At 36.5% G+C, this 16,712-nt stretch overlaps 1 protein-coding gene across 2 annotated transcripts in view; it reads right to left on the bottom strand.

Moving 5' to 3' along the window:
* Positions 1 to 16,712, bottom strand: part of COL8A1 (collagen type VIII alpha 1 chain) — a 149,477-nt gene that overhangs the window by 109,751 nt on the left and 23,014 nt on the right. The window contains exon 1 of one of the 2 annotated variants that reach the window (XM_042955873.1): positions 3,111 to 3,170. The exons of the other annotated variant lie outside the window; for it this stretch is intronic. The gene's annotated coding sequence lies outside the window, so the exon portion shown is untranslated. Of the gene's footprint in view, positions 1 to 3,110; positions 3,171 to 16,712 lie in introns of those variants that run through there. 2 annotated transcript variants of the gene reach the window in all.

Below are 16,712 nucleotides of genomic sequence, written 5' to 3'. Positions count from 1 at the left end.
CTAGTACAGTTCCAGACACCATGGAGGCTCTCGATACCCAGTGATTCAACTCGAGAAGAGAGTTCTTAAAAATTCACACTCTGCGTGTGGTCCCTGTGGTGTGGCTGGCTTGCACCATCTGCTACTGAAAGGCCTGCGTGAATGCAGGAGCACCGTAGGATTTCAGATCTGATGTCACTGAGGTGCAGTCCCAGGACCCCAACCTAGTTGACTTTCCTGAAGAGTTTACTTCATCAATTCACTTAAAAAAAATTAGCTCATTTCAGATTAAGCCCCCAAACCTGCTTTCATGAAACGTTTGAGTTTTCAGCCTGTTTTGGTCTGATAGAGACCACGTTAGAGTCTCTCCTCGCCCACATACACAGTACTTTTGCTTGGCTGAGGGCATTCACTGATGTGAAAATAATCTTTGCAACATGACAATATTGGGTTAAATATTTGGGTTCTTTTAATGTGAGCCTGTTTGAGGCCCAGTCCGAGTAACTGGAAAGAATCATTCGATTGGAAGGATTCCCGAGGGTTCATTTGGAATTACTGAGTCACTGAAGCTCAGGCTGGAAGAAATCATGTAGTCCTATCCACCTGCTTCCTGGCAGGACCACCCACTCCTTTCACAAACTAGAATTTATCCTGTCCCCCCAAGTGCTGCTGCTGAGAAGGAACTTCTGGAAGTTTCAAACACTCATGAAAGATACGTACATATTGTTCCTAGTTACAGCTCTTCCTACGTCAAAATAAAGCAAAAACTGAATGGTCTACTTGTCTTAGTATGTGAAGTAAGTTTCAATTTGTATTTTCTCTCTTGTGATTTTATTCTAATTTTTCCAACCAGGAACCTCTATCTATCTATCTACCTATCTATCCACCTACCCATCCACCCGCATACCTAACCTACCTACCTATTCATTCATTCAACAAATTATGAGTGTCCACGATGCACCAGGCCTAGGGCTTGGTATGATTTTGGCAAATACAGAAAGGAGAAAAGGATACACGTTGTCTTCTAATCCAGAGTTTCATGGGGGGAAAGATATGTAAAAGAATAACTTAAATATGATAAACATTATAATAGAGGTATGAAAAAATTCTGAGAGTACAAAGGAGAAAGGAAGTAACAAACTTGCTGGTGCTTTTCTCTCTGGATTTTTTCTGGAAAAAGCATCTTTCATTCAGAAGATAACAATTCTTTATTCTCCTTTATGTACTTAGAAGCATATATCACAACCCTTAAAGTCAGAAAGTTCTTCCTTCTGTAACACAAGTCCCTTGTGCAGGAGGGAAAGTGGGAAGGGAACTCACGCTGACTGAGTGGTAAGCACAGAAATGTTGTGAGATAGGTATTATTTTTCTCATCTTCCAGATTTTATTCACCATTGAATTTCTGATGTAAGGAGGTACTCAGTGAATAGTGCTGAATGGGTGAAAGAGGAAACTGAACATCAGAGAGGTTAAGTGACACATCTGAGGTCACAAAGCTAGTAAATTCTCATATATTCTGTGGTCTTTACACAACTCTAAGCCACTAAAGCCTTTTCCAATGCTTTTGGAATTGGTGGAGATGAACATCAGATTATATTTCTTTGTATAAAAGGTCCTCCTACACTTGGTCAAATCCAGTAGCTTCCTTGTGTTATTCCCTATAAAACTGCAATTAATTAGTTGACAGTCAATCCATTGCAGAGAGGCCTTAGAGCCTAACGATGAAGAGAACTGGCTCTGGGTTCAAATCCAGGCTCCTCTGCTTGCTAGCTACCAAAGCAAAAATGAAAACAAAAACAAACCCTGTAGTCTTCTCATCAATAAAGTGACAATAATAATAACACTTCTCTCATGGGGCTGTTCTGCTGATAAAAATAGGTAGCACATGCAATGTCCTTAGTGTAGAGTCTGAATATAGAAGCCCTGAACACACATGGGCTAATATTCGATTGTAGCTGTCCCAAGTCTCAAGATATCCTTGAGGGTGGCGAAACTCTCCCTCAGTGACTTGTTTCAGAGACCTAACCAGGAAATTCTTTGGGTCTAACTCAAAGTGCTGCCTTCTACTATAATTGCAAGCAGTTTCCTCAGGTTCTAGTCTCTGAGGAAATATGGAGCAGCTGGTCCTTCATATTCTTGATGGCTTTTACTAAGCCAGCCACACTTCAGAGTTTTTGTTTCTGAACTAAATTACTCCCAAGTCAGAAACTCTTTCTACATAAACCTTTTTTTCCCTCCCTCTAATCTTCCAGTCTCCATTGGACCCTTAAGGAACATGGCCGTTGGGTGTGAAAATTTTGCAGATGGAAAATGCAGAGATTTTTCTTAGAAAATGGAGTCTACAATTGCTGACCTAGTGTTACTGGAAAATCTCAGCCAGGGGTAGGCGAAGTAACAGTTGCTAATGAAGTAACTCAGAGATGGAAACTTCTCTGAATATTAAAAATACACTCAATCCATATTTATGTATCTTTTGGCCACAGTAATTCATCTTGTAAATGTGTTGGCCTATTTTTCTCATTATCCCAAATAGAGACTGTGACTTGGTCACTGCCATGCCAGAAACAGATTGAACCTTTTCTGCAAGCAGAAACCAATTTGCAAAAAGAATAGAATTCTGGAAAGACTTACGAAGACAATTTATCTCCTCTTTCTCATTTGACGGACAGTCAAGCAAGGCTTAGAGAGGTTAAGTAACTTCCTCCAGATCATACACCAAGTTCGCGACAGTGAAATATTCTGACTTCCCTTAAGGATATTTATTTGATATCAAGAACTGCTTTTCATGTTGTTGATTTGAATAAATTAATAGGCTATTATTGACATATGAAATGAAATTGCCTAACAATAAAATGAAACTATGTTATAAAAAGACAAGGGGAAACTTTCCATAAAATATTGAACAGATGTAATATCCCCATTTTCTGGGGACTAGAAAGAGCAGATAGTTATAAAATCCTGCAGAGAGAACATAGGCAGGAAGGTTGCTCGCTCCTTCTCCTTTTCTTTGCTATTATAAAATGTCACTTCCCATGTGTCCAGCTTCCATCTGGATTGAACATGGAAAAGGGCAGTCAGTAGTAATATTATTTAATATTCTTAAACTGATTTCCCTTGGCTTTTACAATTACCTAATGACTGTTTTCAAGCACGTCTTGGACTTAGAAGATTGCAACCTTGGCTCAGAAAAGAGCAGTCTTATTCCTCAGGCTATTTTCTTAAGCTCTGAAAGCTTTAGTGAAATAATGCATTATTATGTCACATATGGTGCTCATCTCAGAATACTGCTGTAAGCTGCTGAGTTCTATATCTGTAGTATGTATCCATATGCTGGTAGAGTGAGTATGTATGTGTGTCAACATTTATATGGAGAATGATCTTCTGTGCTTTTCATCTCTCAATATTTGGGACATTTTTATTTGTAGTGGGAGAAAGAAAATCCAAACATGTCTTTCAGTATAGGAGAATCAAACATGAATCCTGAGGAGTAGGTTTATGAATAAATTATTTTGTATTTCCTAATGTGAAAAATACCATCCAATAAATTTTTGTTGGTATACTGTTATTTTTCTAAATGACCTTTCAACAACATTATACGTACTAGTAACTATTTTGATGGAGAATTTGAATAATTCTGCCACAGATTTTGTTTTTTTAATCACACATAGGGAGGAGTGAAGTTTGGAATGGCAATATAATTACCAAAAACACCCCACAACAACAATAGAAAAACGATGATCTAGTTTACTATTTGGGAGAACTTCTGGATGCCCAAAGTATTTACTTTCCTGGTTTCAAATTTTATCTTCTAGATGAGCATAGTCCTATCAACATATCCTCTAGTGCAAAGGTGTAAAATGCTTTAGCTTCCATATTCACTATTGTCTCCCTTTTCCATGGAATGAATAAGTCATGGGAATAAAAGGTGCAGCACAGGGAATATAGTCAATGATATTGTAATAGCTTTACATGGTGACAGATGATGGCTACACTTGTGGTGAGCATAGCATAATGTATAGAGATCTTGAATCTCTATGTTGTGTATCTGAAACTAATGTATCATTGTGCATCAACTATACTCAAACAACAACAACAACAACAACAACAGCAACAACAACACCATTAAGAAGCTACTTTTCAGGAAAAAAGCCTTCTCAAGGCCAATGAGGAAAATTTCATCCCAGCCGCTTATATTCCATGGTGTTATTGAGTCCAAGTTAGCAAGGCCAAACAATGATTGAGAAACAAACCAGCACTTGTTTGAGAATTATCACTGGCCAGTGACTCAGTCCCCAACATTTCAGACTGGTTGTTTTGGGAATTGTATGGCCTCAAGCACTGAAAGGCAAACTTGTTCACCCACATGTTGAGGGGCCAGAAAGCAAGGAAGATGGTAATTTGTTCCTCTGTATAAATATGTTCCACCCACTCCTAGCCACAAGTGGGAGTGAAGGATGGGGCTTTTGGCTTAAAGGGTGGAGTCACATTTGTCCCCCTCATTTCCTTGTAGGGATGTTGGGGAGACCAGTGAGATCATGTCTATGAAGTGGATTGATTGGAATGTGCTCATGTGGTCCAATGTAAATTATGCCAGCAAGATTTTTTTTTTAATTTCCCCTTTATTTTCTCACAAGTCACAAACCATTGGCAACCTGTGCAGATTGTCCCATGTCCTTAGGTTCAAATCTCTCTGCCAACACACTCGTGGTAATTCATTTATGGTCTGTGTGTAAATAGCCAAACCCTAGCTCTTTGTCTTTCAGAACCTTCCCATAGACAGCTGGAGCTGTTCTGAGTGCGGAACTGTATGGAAAAGTACAGAGGGGCCCAGTGTCTAGCATATTCATCCTAAAGTCATATAATATTTGGGTACTCTACAGCTTGCCTGGGATGGTATTCAGAAGTTCTCTATTAGCTCAACATAGTACTGGAAGTCTTAGCCTCAGTAATCAGACAACAAAAAGAAATAAAAAGCATCCAAATTGGCAAGAAAGAAGTCAAACTTCTGCTCTTCGCAGATCACACGATACTCTACGCAGAAAACCTGAAAGACTCCACCAAAAAACTGCTAGAACTGATACATGAATTCAGCAAACTCGCAGGATATAAAATCAATGTATAGAAATCAGTTGTATTTCTATACACCAATAATGAAACAGCAGACAGAGAAAGCAAGGAATTGATCCTATTTACAATTGCACCAACACCATAAAATACCTAGGAATAAACCTAACCAAAGAGGTATAAGATCTGTATGCTGAAAACTATAAAAAGCTTATGAAAGAAATTGAAAAAGACACAAAGAAATGGAAAAACATTCCAAGCTCATGGATTGGAAGAACAAACATTGTTAAAATGTCTGTACTACCCAAAGCAATCTACACATTCAATGCAATTCCTATGAAAATAACACTAACATTCCTCACAGAGATAGAAAAAAATTTAAATTTGTATGGAACCAGAAAAGACCTTGAATAGCCAAAGTAATAGATCAGTGACATGGACCACTTTCTTACACCATACACAAAAATACACTCAAAATGGATGAAAGACCTAAATGTAAGACAGGAAACCATCAAAATCCTAGAGGAGAAAACAGGCAACAACCTCTTAGACCTCCGCTGCAGCAACTTCTTACTAGACATGTCTCCAGAGGCAAGGGAAACACAAGCAAAAATGAACCATTCGGACCTCATCAAAATAAAAAGCTTCTGCACAGTGAAGGAAACAATCAGCAAAACTAAAAGGCAACCCATGGAGAGGGAGAAGATATTTGCAAATGACATATCAGATAAAGCGTTAGTATCCAAAATCTGTAAAGAACTTGTCAAACTCAACATCCAAAAAAACAAATAATCCAGTGGAGAAATAAATTGGCAGAGGACATGAACAGACACTTTTCCAAAGAAGACATCCAGATGACTAACAGACACATGAAAAGATGCTCAATATCACTCATCATCATCAGGGAAATACAAATCAAAACCACAATGAGATACCACCTCGCACCTGTCAGAATGGCTAAAATTAACAACTCAGCCAACAACAGATGTTGGCAAGCATGTGCAGAAAGGGGAACCCTTTTGCACTGTTGGTGCACAATGCGAAATGGTGCAGCCACTCTGGAAAACAGTATGGAGGTTCCTCAAAAAATTAAAAATAGTCCTACCCTATGAACAAGCAATTGCACTACTAGGTATTTATTAGTTCAAAATTGCTTTTAGACACCTTGTATACTTTCATGAGATATACTATAAGATGTCCTATATGAAGAAGCTATCTGAGTAAATGGAGGATTATACGTCTAAGTGATCCACAGTGACCTGTGGCTGTCATGTATTAATTCAGTCCTTTTTGGTACTCTCCCTGTAAGACATGAAGCCAATTTAAAACCAGTGGCTTCCATGAAAAGTTTCCTGAAGCACATTTCTATTTTCTGCTGTCATTAGGGAATGCTGGTGAATTTCTAAATAATTGTGATATCTTGTTTTTAAGAAATATAGCAGATAACAAAATGGAGGAGAAGGAGGAAAGATTTGGGTATGGGTTTTCGAAAATAATTATTAAAAATTGGTTATGTTTACATGAATTTTGGATTTTGAAGCACAATCCAATCACATTATTGTTACTCTTAGAATAGTCATTTCTTGATGCTTACTCCTTAAATTCCTTTGCACATAGCTGCTAAACTGATGTTTCCAATGCTATTGTAATGGTATCTTTTAAAAGGTTTTATTTTCTATTTGTTTCATGTTTATAGTATACAGAAGCGAATTGCTTTTTGAATATGAGACCTTGCATCCAATGGGTTTGATAAATGCACCTCTTCATTCCAATAATAACTAATGAAAATAGTATCTTTTTACTTGGCAATTATTATACCTTTTAGTCCTATTTCTTGATGTATTGTACTGACTAGGACCCCTAATATAATTTATTTATTTATTTTTAAATGTTTTCTTTATTTTTGAGAGAGAGAAAACAAGCTGGGGAGGGGCAGAGAGAGAGAGGGACAGAAGACCTGAAGTAGGCTCTGTGCTGACAGCAGTGAGCCCCAGGCGGGGCTCAAACTCACATACAGTGAGATCATGACCTGAGCTGAAGTTGGAGGCTCTACTGACTGAGCCACCCAGGCGTCCCTCCAATATAATTTGAACAAAAGATGGTGAGAGTAGGCATTCTTGTTTTGTCCCAAAAGCCACAAGTAAGGTTAATATTTGTAGAACTTTTTGCTAAGTATGCTCTCAGCTTAAGATAGTTTGCTGGGCACTTTTATCATCAATGGGTGTTGAATTTTACCAAATGCTTTTTTCTAAATTTATTGAATTTATTATGTAGCTTTCTTCTTTTTAATGGTAATGTGGTAAATTACATTGATTGGTTTCTGAATCATAAACCACCTTGCTTTTCTGAAATAAAGCCAATTAGGTCAGGCTAATATTGTTTATAATTTCTGTACCTATGTGTCTGCTATTTTTCTTTTTTGTAACATCCCTTTCAAGTTTTGGCATCAAGATTATGCTGGGCTGATAAATAATACAGAAGTGTCTCTTATTCTTTTTTCCTATCCCTGGAAGTGTTTGTTTTAGATTGGAGTTATTTATTCTTTAAGTTCTGTGGTAATTTATAGGTGAACTACCTGGATGTAGTTTTCTTTGTGGAAAGGTTATAAAAATAGGTCCAATTTCTTTAATGATATTGACCCGTTCAGTTTTCCTGTCTTTTTCTGTGTCCGTTTGGCAACACTTTCATATAAGTTGTCATATTTACTGGCATAAAGTGTTTTGTAATATCTTCTAATGATCTTTTTAATGTCAGCTGATAGTTTACAATGCTATTATTCTTACAACCAGTAGTAACGCCAAAAATGATTCTTCATTCTTTGAAGCTTGCCAACCCATTTCATATTGATTATCACATTTATTTATGTCATTAGATGAGACGAAATAACACTGATGTGAATCACACATTCTTTTTATCTCTGTGATTTCAAATATTTCCACTAATGGAAGTATTTCTTTAGCCACAGGGGGAGTCAAAAACTAGTTATGTTTGTGTTTGGAGGCTTGGGTGAACTGAGGTACCCCACCAATATCTCATTAATGTTTAAAATATTACCTTCCAGCTGCCTTTTGTTCTTGAGATTATTCCAAGGGTGAGTTGTTAAATGTATGAACACCCTGGATGAAGAATGTGATGTTCAGTGAAGATGATAGGCAATGTTATTAACTAAAATACTTCTGGTGTCAGATATTTCAACATCAAACAGCATAACTTAGTAATTCTGTCACAGAATTCAGCATCTTTAGCTTTATTAGTAACCCATGGGTAACTTGGACAAATAACCTAACTACCTTATGGTACTTTTTCCCAGTATTTGATGGGGAGTTAATATAATTTTCCCTTTGTGCATCTCTGGTGCTCATGGCAAATAATGGAATATTGTATGTAGTACCTTCTGTTCTTGGGGTCATCCAGAAAGAAGGTCCTAATCCATGAAATTGTTAGAGGCACTCTTGATTTTTTTTCCCCCACTCTGGGTCAAAAACAAAGCAGGAAAGATCATTATAGAAAGAGATTTCAGGGGGAGCTTCAGAACCTCAGTGTACCATAGTTCTGGCTCTTTCTGCTACATCTGCAAGGCATTCAGTCCAGCCCTCTCGTGAAGTGTCATGGGGCTGTCTGAGAAACTGATAGTGGAAAGTACATATTCCCCCAGACTACAGAGGGAATGATAGGTAGAAAGAACAACCAAACAAGAGGACATTCCTCTAATTACTACTAGACTGCCCTAAGAAGACAGTGAATTTTGAGCTTGAGAGGACTTGCAGAGGTCACTGAATCTTGTGCCCTAGTATTCCCCTAAAGAAAACTGAGTGCCCAAAGTTTAAGCAACACCTTTAGTTGAGAAACTAATGTTATTGGTATGCCATTCTTTAAGGAAAATCAGATTCCAAAATTCTAGACATGAAAACAGATAAACTAGGGTCATTATTACTTTACAAAGGGATTTCATTATTCAGTCCTCCAGTATTTATTAAGCAGCACATTCTTAATGCATTTAAGAATTGATTTAACTTACATTTTATTTTCATGCAGTTTTAGCAACACATTTTTTAAGGAAAGCAAGGTGTGCCGATATTCTTTCTGTGATTGGCTACTGAGAGCTCAGTCATATACTTGGGTGTTTACCAGGGCACACATGACTGGGACAATTTATGGCATTTTCCCTGATGGTGAGGTATGTGAATGTTGTTGCTTTTATTGAACAAAATGTGGAGCCTGAGCTGTACAGAGAGGGTGGGCCATGAGCTGAAGCTTTCATGTCTGAGGCAGTGGCAGGATATTGCTTTCCTTCTTGTCAGCCACACCTTCCAGACTTTTCTTTTTAAATGGATACAATACATTTTATCACAAAGGTATATTAAAAATAGAACAGAGTTGGGTGGAGTAGCAATACCACAGTCCAAAACCTTCACCTCCGAGTTGCCAGGGTGGAGTGAGCAAGGCACTCCTTGCCAAACATGTTTATCTTGGCCCACAGGACCAGCAGGGGTGGGGGTGAGGGCCCTCTCGGGCCACAGAGCTGAAGGGTTCTTCTGTTGCCTCAACTCCCTCCATTCCCAAGAGATTTCCTGTAAACAGTCCCAACAAAGGGTTTTGATTGAAAAAAATAAGGCTTATTTGGATTCATTACTTTTAGGATGTCCATTCATGAAAAACGCAAGAGATCATGAAAACTGATAGCACAAGATTATTTCTATATGCTTCAAAATATTGTGCCCTGAGATTTTTCCATAAAACCATGAAATCATTAGGCTAGGTTATGGCTAGGAACGCTTTGTTAGAGATGCCTGTGTAAAATTCTCATGGAAAATTTAAATATAATAATAATAACATATATTAAGGGCTCTTCTAAGTGCTTTATATGTATTAATTCATTCAGTCCTTATGACAGCCCTGTGTGGTAGGCACCATTGTCAGCAGCAGCATCCCTATTGTTCAGATGTAGAAACTGAGGTACATCGAGGGTAAAAAACTTGCCTGTGGTAACATGATTCATAGTAAGTGGTGAAGTCTGATTTGAAACTCAGGCAGTCTGACTCCAGAACTGGGAATCTTAGCATATATGTTCTGCTACTTCTTTAAAAATGGCATATAAAATGAGGTTTGAAAAAATACCCCCAAATCAACAATTACCTCAAAATCAGAGTGAAACAAAGGTGGGAAAATAAAATAATAATAAAAAAAACAGGAAAAAAAATTTCTTTCCAAATATTGTTCGTCAAGATTTACTTTCACATATTTATGTTAAGAACTAATAATAGGGAAATTGATCAATATAGTGAATGAAAAACATATTAGTCACACGAAAGGCAAGAACTGTTTTAATATATAAGGATCTATCAAATGATTTAGACAAATTCGTGGGTGGTAGTTTCACAATGGCTTTTGAAAGGAAGAAAGATGTCCCTAATATCTGAGTCTGAAAACTCACTCAGATTCCTTTTTAGTAGAAAATGTAAAGATTTTAACTCTTAATCAAGGAGGGCAACCAAGCCCTTCTCTCTCATACTTGTCTGCCAAAGTGATACTAAACTATGTGTTGCCCATTTACTAATTACATGTAGTAATGTAGACTTATGATTTTGTACCATTTTTCACAACAAAGTGTTTCTTAAATGTTAAAAAATTTCACAAACAATGGAAGAGTCAAGAGAAAGTTTGATATTTCAAAGAAGTAAGTCTATGTCTTACTCACAAAGCATTACTTCAATAAGGCATTGAACAAAATCCTATAAAAATCCCCAGATTTACTTTTTCAGCTATAATATTGATTTCTGGAAAGGTTGGTTGGATAAGTAGAAGTAAGAAATGTATCTTCTAAGTTGAAATTCATAGTAATGCCAGCTATAAAATAGATTTAAAAATATTAGCTACATAGATGAGTTCAAATGCCAGAAAGGGAAATCTCTGAGTAGCAGGAAATGGAGAGAACTTAAGTCATTGTAATGAGCAGTGGCTGATGCCAAGAAGGTTAAAGGTAGTAGAATGGATATAGGCCTTAGAAGCTAATATCTAAAGCTCTTTGTGCAATGGATAAATATATCCGGAATAGTTTGTCCAATTCATGAAGGGAACTAGGAAACTCTGCTCCAGAGACAGGCCTGGTATGGGGATGTGGCATGGAAACATCATCTGCTCTGAGTCATGGGTGGAGAGATTTGTGGAAACTGAAAGTACAATCTACACTTGCTGTGAGACCTGAATTTGAATAACCCAAGTAGTGTAGAAACAAAACTTCAGAGTTTAAGGTAAAGCTGGAGTAAAACTGGTGAAACTTGTAGAGCTACAGCAGAGGAAATGCAATGCTATTCCTAGAGGAAGCTCCACACATCAGGGTGTAATCAGTATGGAGGTGAGAGGCAGTTTTCTCTGAGGTTGAGCTTGCAGTTGGAAATTACAAAGCACAAGCAGGAACTTACTGATTAAGAGAGAGTTAGTTGATGCAACTAATGCAAGAATTTTATTAGATAAATTAAATTCTTGATGGTATAACTATCTAAAAGAGGCTTAAAATAAGTGTAAAAATAAGTGTATTAGGAGTGATAAAATCATAAAGAAAAAGAAAATGATAAACATAAAACTCAGGATCACAGTTACTTTTGGGAAGAAGAGAGAGGGAAGAGACCAAAGAGGCACACAGCATGGATTTGGCTCCAAATCTTACCAGGGCAGTGTTACGTGCACTGGTAACAGTCCATGTTAAAACTAGATATAAAACTAATATAGGAATGTTCATGGTATTGTTATTCTTTAAACCTTACACATGTTATAGCTTTTTAAAGTATATTTAGTACCCAATAAAAAAATAATAAAATTAAAGCCTTAAAAAACACAGGTAATATTGTAAATGATGAATGCACAGCAGCAGAAACATTAGAAGTAACATTTTAAAACAAAAAAAGCACATATACTACATAAAAAAATGATTAATGATAAAAGATTGAATAAATTCATGGGAAAAATGAAGGGCATGTTGAACAAAAGGACAGATTTTTAAAAAAAGAATCAAATACTAATTATAGAAAAGACATGTTCATTAAAAATGAATATATGTTATTAAAATAAGACCCCAAGAGATGAGTTAAATAAAGCACTGGATAAACTGAAGGCATGAGGAAAGCACTAAAAAATGCAATCTGAAGACATAAAGAGAGGGAAAATAGAAGTTAAGAAAGCATAGAAGTCAGGGATGAGTAGTTTCCATACACATTTAATGGAAGTACCAAAATCTGCCTTATGAATCAAAGTAATGGTTATTTTTACATGAAACAAATGATGTCGTCTAGGAAATTTAGATACTGACATAGTGAAGAGGTTTTCAATAGCTTTGAAAATGCAGAAGTTACTAATTAAATTTTACTGCTCTGAGCTGTGGAGACTCCCTGTGGATTTGTTAGTTTTGTGTTGGGATATCCAGAGCCTTCTAGGTTTTACCATTTCTAGATTACTTGTGTCTTTTCTCTGTTAAAAGTTGTAAGGCTCTAAAGTGGGTAAGTTCCATATAATTCAATTGGTGTGTTCTATAGATAATCAACAGAATAACTAAGTTCCCAAAGTCCTGCTTCTTTCTTTTGTAGCAGGTTTAGGAGAGACAGTCTAGATAATCGAATACTTCGTTATTTCAAACTTGGGTGTACATAATTAAGAGCTTTAAGTTTTCTACTTTGGAACATCCTCTCATCAATGAAATTTTAAAATGTTTATGTTCCTTAAATCATCTGAAGAATTGTCTTTTCTTTTTTTATTAAAAATTATAAAAAATGTTTATTCATTTTTGAGAGAGACAGGGTGTGAGTGGGGGTGGGGGAGGGTGCAGAGAGAGAGGGAGACACAGAATCAGAAGCAGGCTCCAGGCTATGAGTTGTCAGGACAGACCCTGACAAGGTGAGTCTTGAACCCACGGACTGGGAGATCATGACCTGAGCTGAAGTCAGACACTTAACAGACTCAGCCACCCAGGAGCCCCTTGAGAATTGCTTTTTCTACAATACTCTCAAAGAATGTTTTGATATTACATATATCTTAATTATTACCTTTATTTTTTTATATTTAAAAAATAATGTTATTCCTATTCCTTTGAAATTATTTTCCTTTCCACTGGTCCATGTTCCTATTCTTAAAAATATTTTTTTCTTCAAGGATTTTGGTTCTGTTGTAGATTTGTAGAAAATTGTTACAAAGGAATTACACTTTTGAAACTTCTCTCTACACCTCTTTACACAGTATTTCTCCTTCTCTCTCTCCCCCTTCTTTCCTCCCTCTCTCTCTCCCATATACACATACACCCACCCCAGAAGAAATTGCATATGTCACAACTGGTGAAGGAAAGAAGACAAACAATCCAGCATCCCAAGAGGCAGTAGAAAGAGGGTGCCTTTACTAATAGACTGTGAGAATCCTCTGCTTTCTCTCTGAAAGCTGGCACCAAATGTGATTACCTATCACCACTGGACAACAGGATGACTAACTCTGATTAATATTAGGTCTGACTTTCTATGAATGGAAGAGTAATAAATGTGTAGTCCCATTCAATATATTTCATATAATCATATTTGATATGCAAGAGGAGATATGGTCATTATTACTCAATTTTTGGCACAAAAAACTTCCTATAACGGTTACAACTTAAAAATATTTGTCTTTTACGTAATTACTGCTAATGCAAGTGATATCACTTTTTATTATTTTACCTTATTTGAAAAATGAGCTCTTCAGCTGAAGTACAAAATATGTATATATTGCAAATCAAGGCAAAAATGCCAAGTCTGAAATAAACATGTGAACTATAAACCATCTTTTGTCTTGGGTCCTAGAGGTGATATACTACATATGTTTTCAAGTCAGACATTGTACAGGATTTTGGTGAACTCAAAAAGGCTCTGGGAAACTTTTTTTCCTCTTGGAATGGAGTGACATTTCTGGCTTTCTCTAGAATTCTTATTATAAAACACATCTTCCTTCTAACTCTGAACACTTGTAATTTTCTCTCTCCTACCTTCATTAAAGAGATGGAGAATGACTTACATGGTTATTATGTGGCATATCAGAGTGGAATCCCACTTTTAGTGCTACAAAGGCATATTATTCATTCATTCAACATATGCTAGCCTTAAGATAGTCTCCATCTGGAGTCTATACTATGCTTTAACAGACCTTGCTCCTGCTCAGAATCACTTTCATTCCTTTTTCATTGATCTGATAACTCCTCATCCTTTAAATTCAACTCAAATGATAGCCCAGCCTCCTTAATCTGGTGCAGAGCCTATCCCCTGTGCTCCCACTGCTCCCTTGCCTTTCTCTTTCACAGCATTTATTATGTTTTACTATAGAATTCTGCAGCAGATAAACTTTAAAATGGTCCCTAATAATCCCTGAATCCATCCTGTTAGCAGAAATTTCCCTATTGCCTTTTTTACTTGCATGCTTTGATAAAAGAAGCAGCCATGTTGGGGAGATGCGTGTAGCAAGATTTTTTAAAGTAGCCTTTGGATAATAGCCAGTAAGAAACTGAGGACCTCAGTCTAGTAGGCCATAGGAACTGAATCCTGCCAACAACCACATGAGATTGAAAGTGAATCCTTCCCCAGTTGAGCTTTCAGATGAGACCTCAGCCCTGGCTGACACCTTGATTGCAGCCTTGTGAGAGAAATACTGAAGCAGAGGACTAGCTAAACCATGCCCATCCCTGATCCACTAGAGCTATAAGATAATAAATGTATATTGTAGATTGTATTAAGCTGCTAAGGTTGTAAGTTACTTGTTACATAAAAACTTGCACATCACCTATTTATTTATTACTTTTCCATTGGATTATAAGATTCTTCAGAATGGATGCCCTGTGTTATTTACTTTTGCATCCTCATACCCTAACACAATACCTGGCACATAGTAGCTGCTTAATAAATATTTTTTGAAGAGTGCGGTTGTGAAACAAGTACACTGACTTTGTAAAAAGGAACTCAGCTTTCTGCCACCAACTTTATAACTTCATTTCATTCAAATTCTGAACCTCATGTTTTTTTATGTGAAAAATTAGAAGTATATTAGACTTAATGTACCTCAACTCAGTTTAAGCACTTTCCATAGCTCAGTTTTTTGGTTTAAAAGTAAGTATTAATGATGTGTGTGAGGCTGTGTTATAATTTAGTAGATGACTTGGCTTTCAATGCATTTCTATATTAGGGTATCTTTTAAACTGAATGACACCAAGAATAGTGTATCTTTGACTTTGAAAAACGATTACTTAAAAAAAAAAACCCTAAAGGATTAAATAGTGAAAACACAAAACTGGAAATAACTCATGAAAAATCGAAATCAGTTTTAAAAATGGCATTTGATGACATGTAGCATAACATTCAACAGCTTTCTTAATTAAGTGGACTAAAAACCAGATAACACGATAACACAATTTTAGACAGGAATTTCTTTTTCCATACTGACAGGAAACATTTGTTTTGTTTTAGCGAGACTGTTTTAAAAAATGCTATTTATAATAGCTTTGCCAAAGTTAAAAAAGAGGTCTACAAATTCTCATTCATTTTTAATTTAAAAAAAATTGCTGCTGCATTATCTTTTCAAATGTTTCTTCCCTTCCACTGAGTGTTTAGCTGATAGGAAAATCATGATTCACGCCTTAAGCCTGATGGGCAAGACATTTTTCATTTTCTGGGCCAGCACATACGGAGAAGATAATTCTTATTAAACACATTAGATAATTTGTGATTAAATCAGTTAATTTTCAGTTGGAGCTACCTTTCCTTCCTCTCCACCCTCTTCCTTAAGTGTTATTTTCCCAAGGACAACCAAGCAGGCACAGGTGATACTGAATTTTTGTTATTTACAAGAAGAGAAGGCAAAGCTACAGAGAACAGATTGGTGGTTTCCAGAGGTGGGGGTGGGAGGTGGAGGTGGGCTAAATAGGTTGAAAGGTACAAACTTCAAGTTATAAAATAAATATGTCATGGGATGTAATGTATATCAGGGTGACTATAATTACTAATACCATACTGCATATTTGAAAGTTGTTAAAAAGAGTTGATTTCACAAGCCCTCATCACAAGAAAAAAATTGAAAAAAAAAAACTAGAAGAGTAGATGGTGAAGAACACTTTTATGTAAGACTTGGGTTCCTCATATGTCCATCTATGGACATTTCATTCCTTCTGTTTTTAATCTTTACAGACAACCCCTGAAACACTGATTGAAAGAAGGAATTAACATTCCTCATGGTGTCCCAATACAATATTTTTATATCTTCCCTTAAGAGCATCCTGTTCCATTATTTCCTATCATAAGAGAGGGACAGGAAATAATGATCACATTCACCCTAAAGTACTGGCAGTAAATTAGAATAGAAGGGAGCCACAGACAGAGAAAAATTCTTCCTCCCAACAGTAGGGATGGTCTTCTGAAGGGAGGCTGCACACTATTTGGGGGTACCTACAAAATAAGAAGAAAACCATTCGTTTAGGTAGAATAGTTTTGGAAGAAAAGGTCAAAGGAGATGAAGCTTCCTGATATTTCTTTTTTCTCCACTATTCACAACATCGGGTATATGATTTTTATTATGCATATAACCAGCAATAATAGTTTACCAATGATGTCTCTTGCAATGAAGTGAGCTCAGAACGGAACCTAAAGGAACAGTTTAGGGAGTACAGAGCTCCA

This window comes from Panthera leo, chromosome C2 (assembly GCF_018350215.1).
Source record: "Panthera leo isolate Ple1 chromosome C2, P.leo_Ple1_pat1.1, whole genome shotgun sequence".
NCBI lineage: Eukaryota > Metazoa > Chordata > Mammalia > Carnivora > Felidae > Panthera > Panthera leo.
The sequence above is the reverse complement of the archived record's forward strand: the minus strand, read 5'-3'. Positions and strand labels throughout refer to the sequence as shown.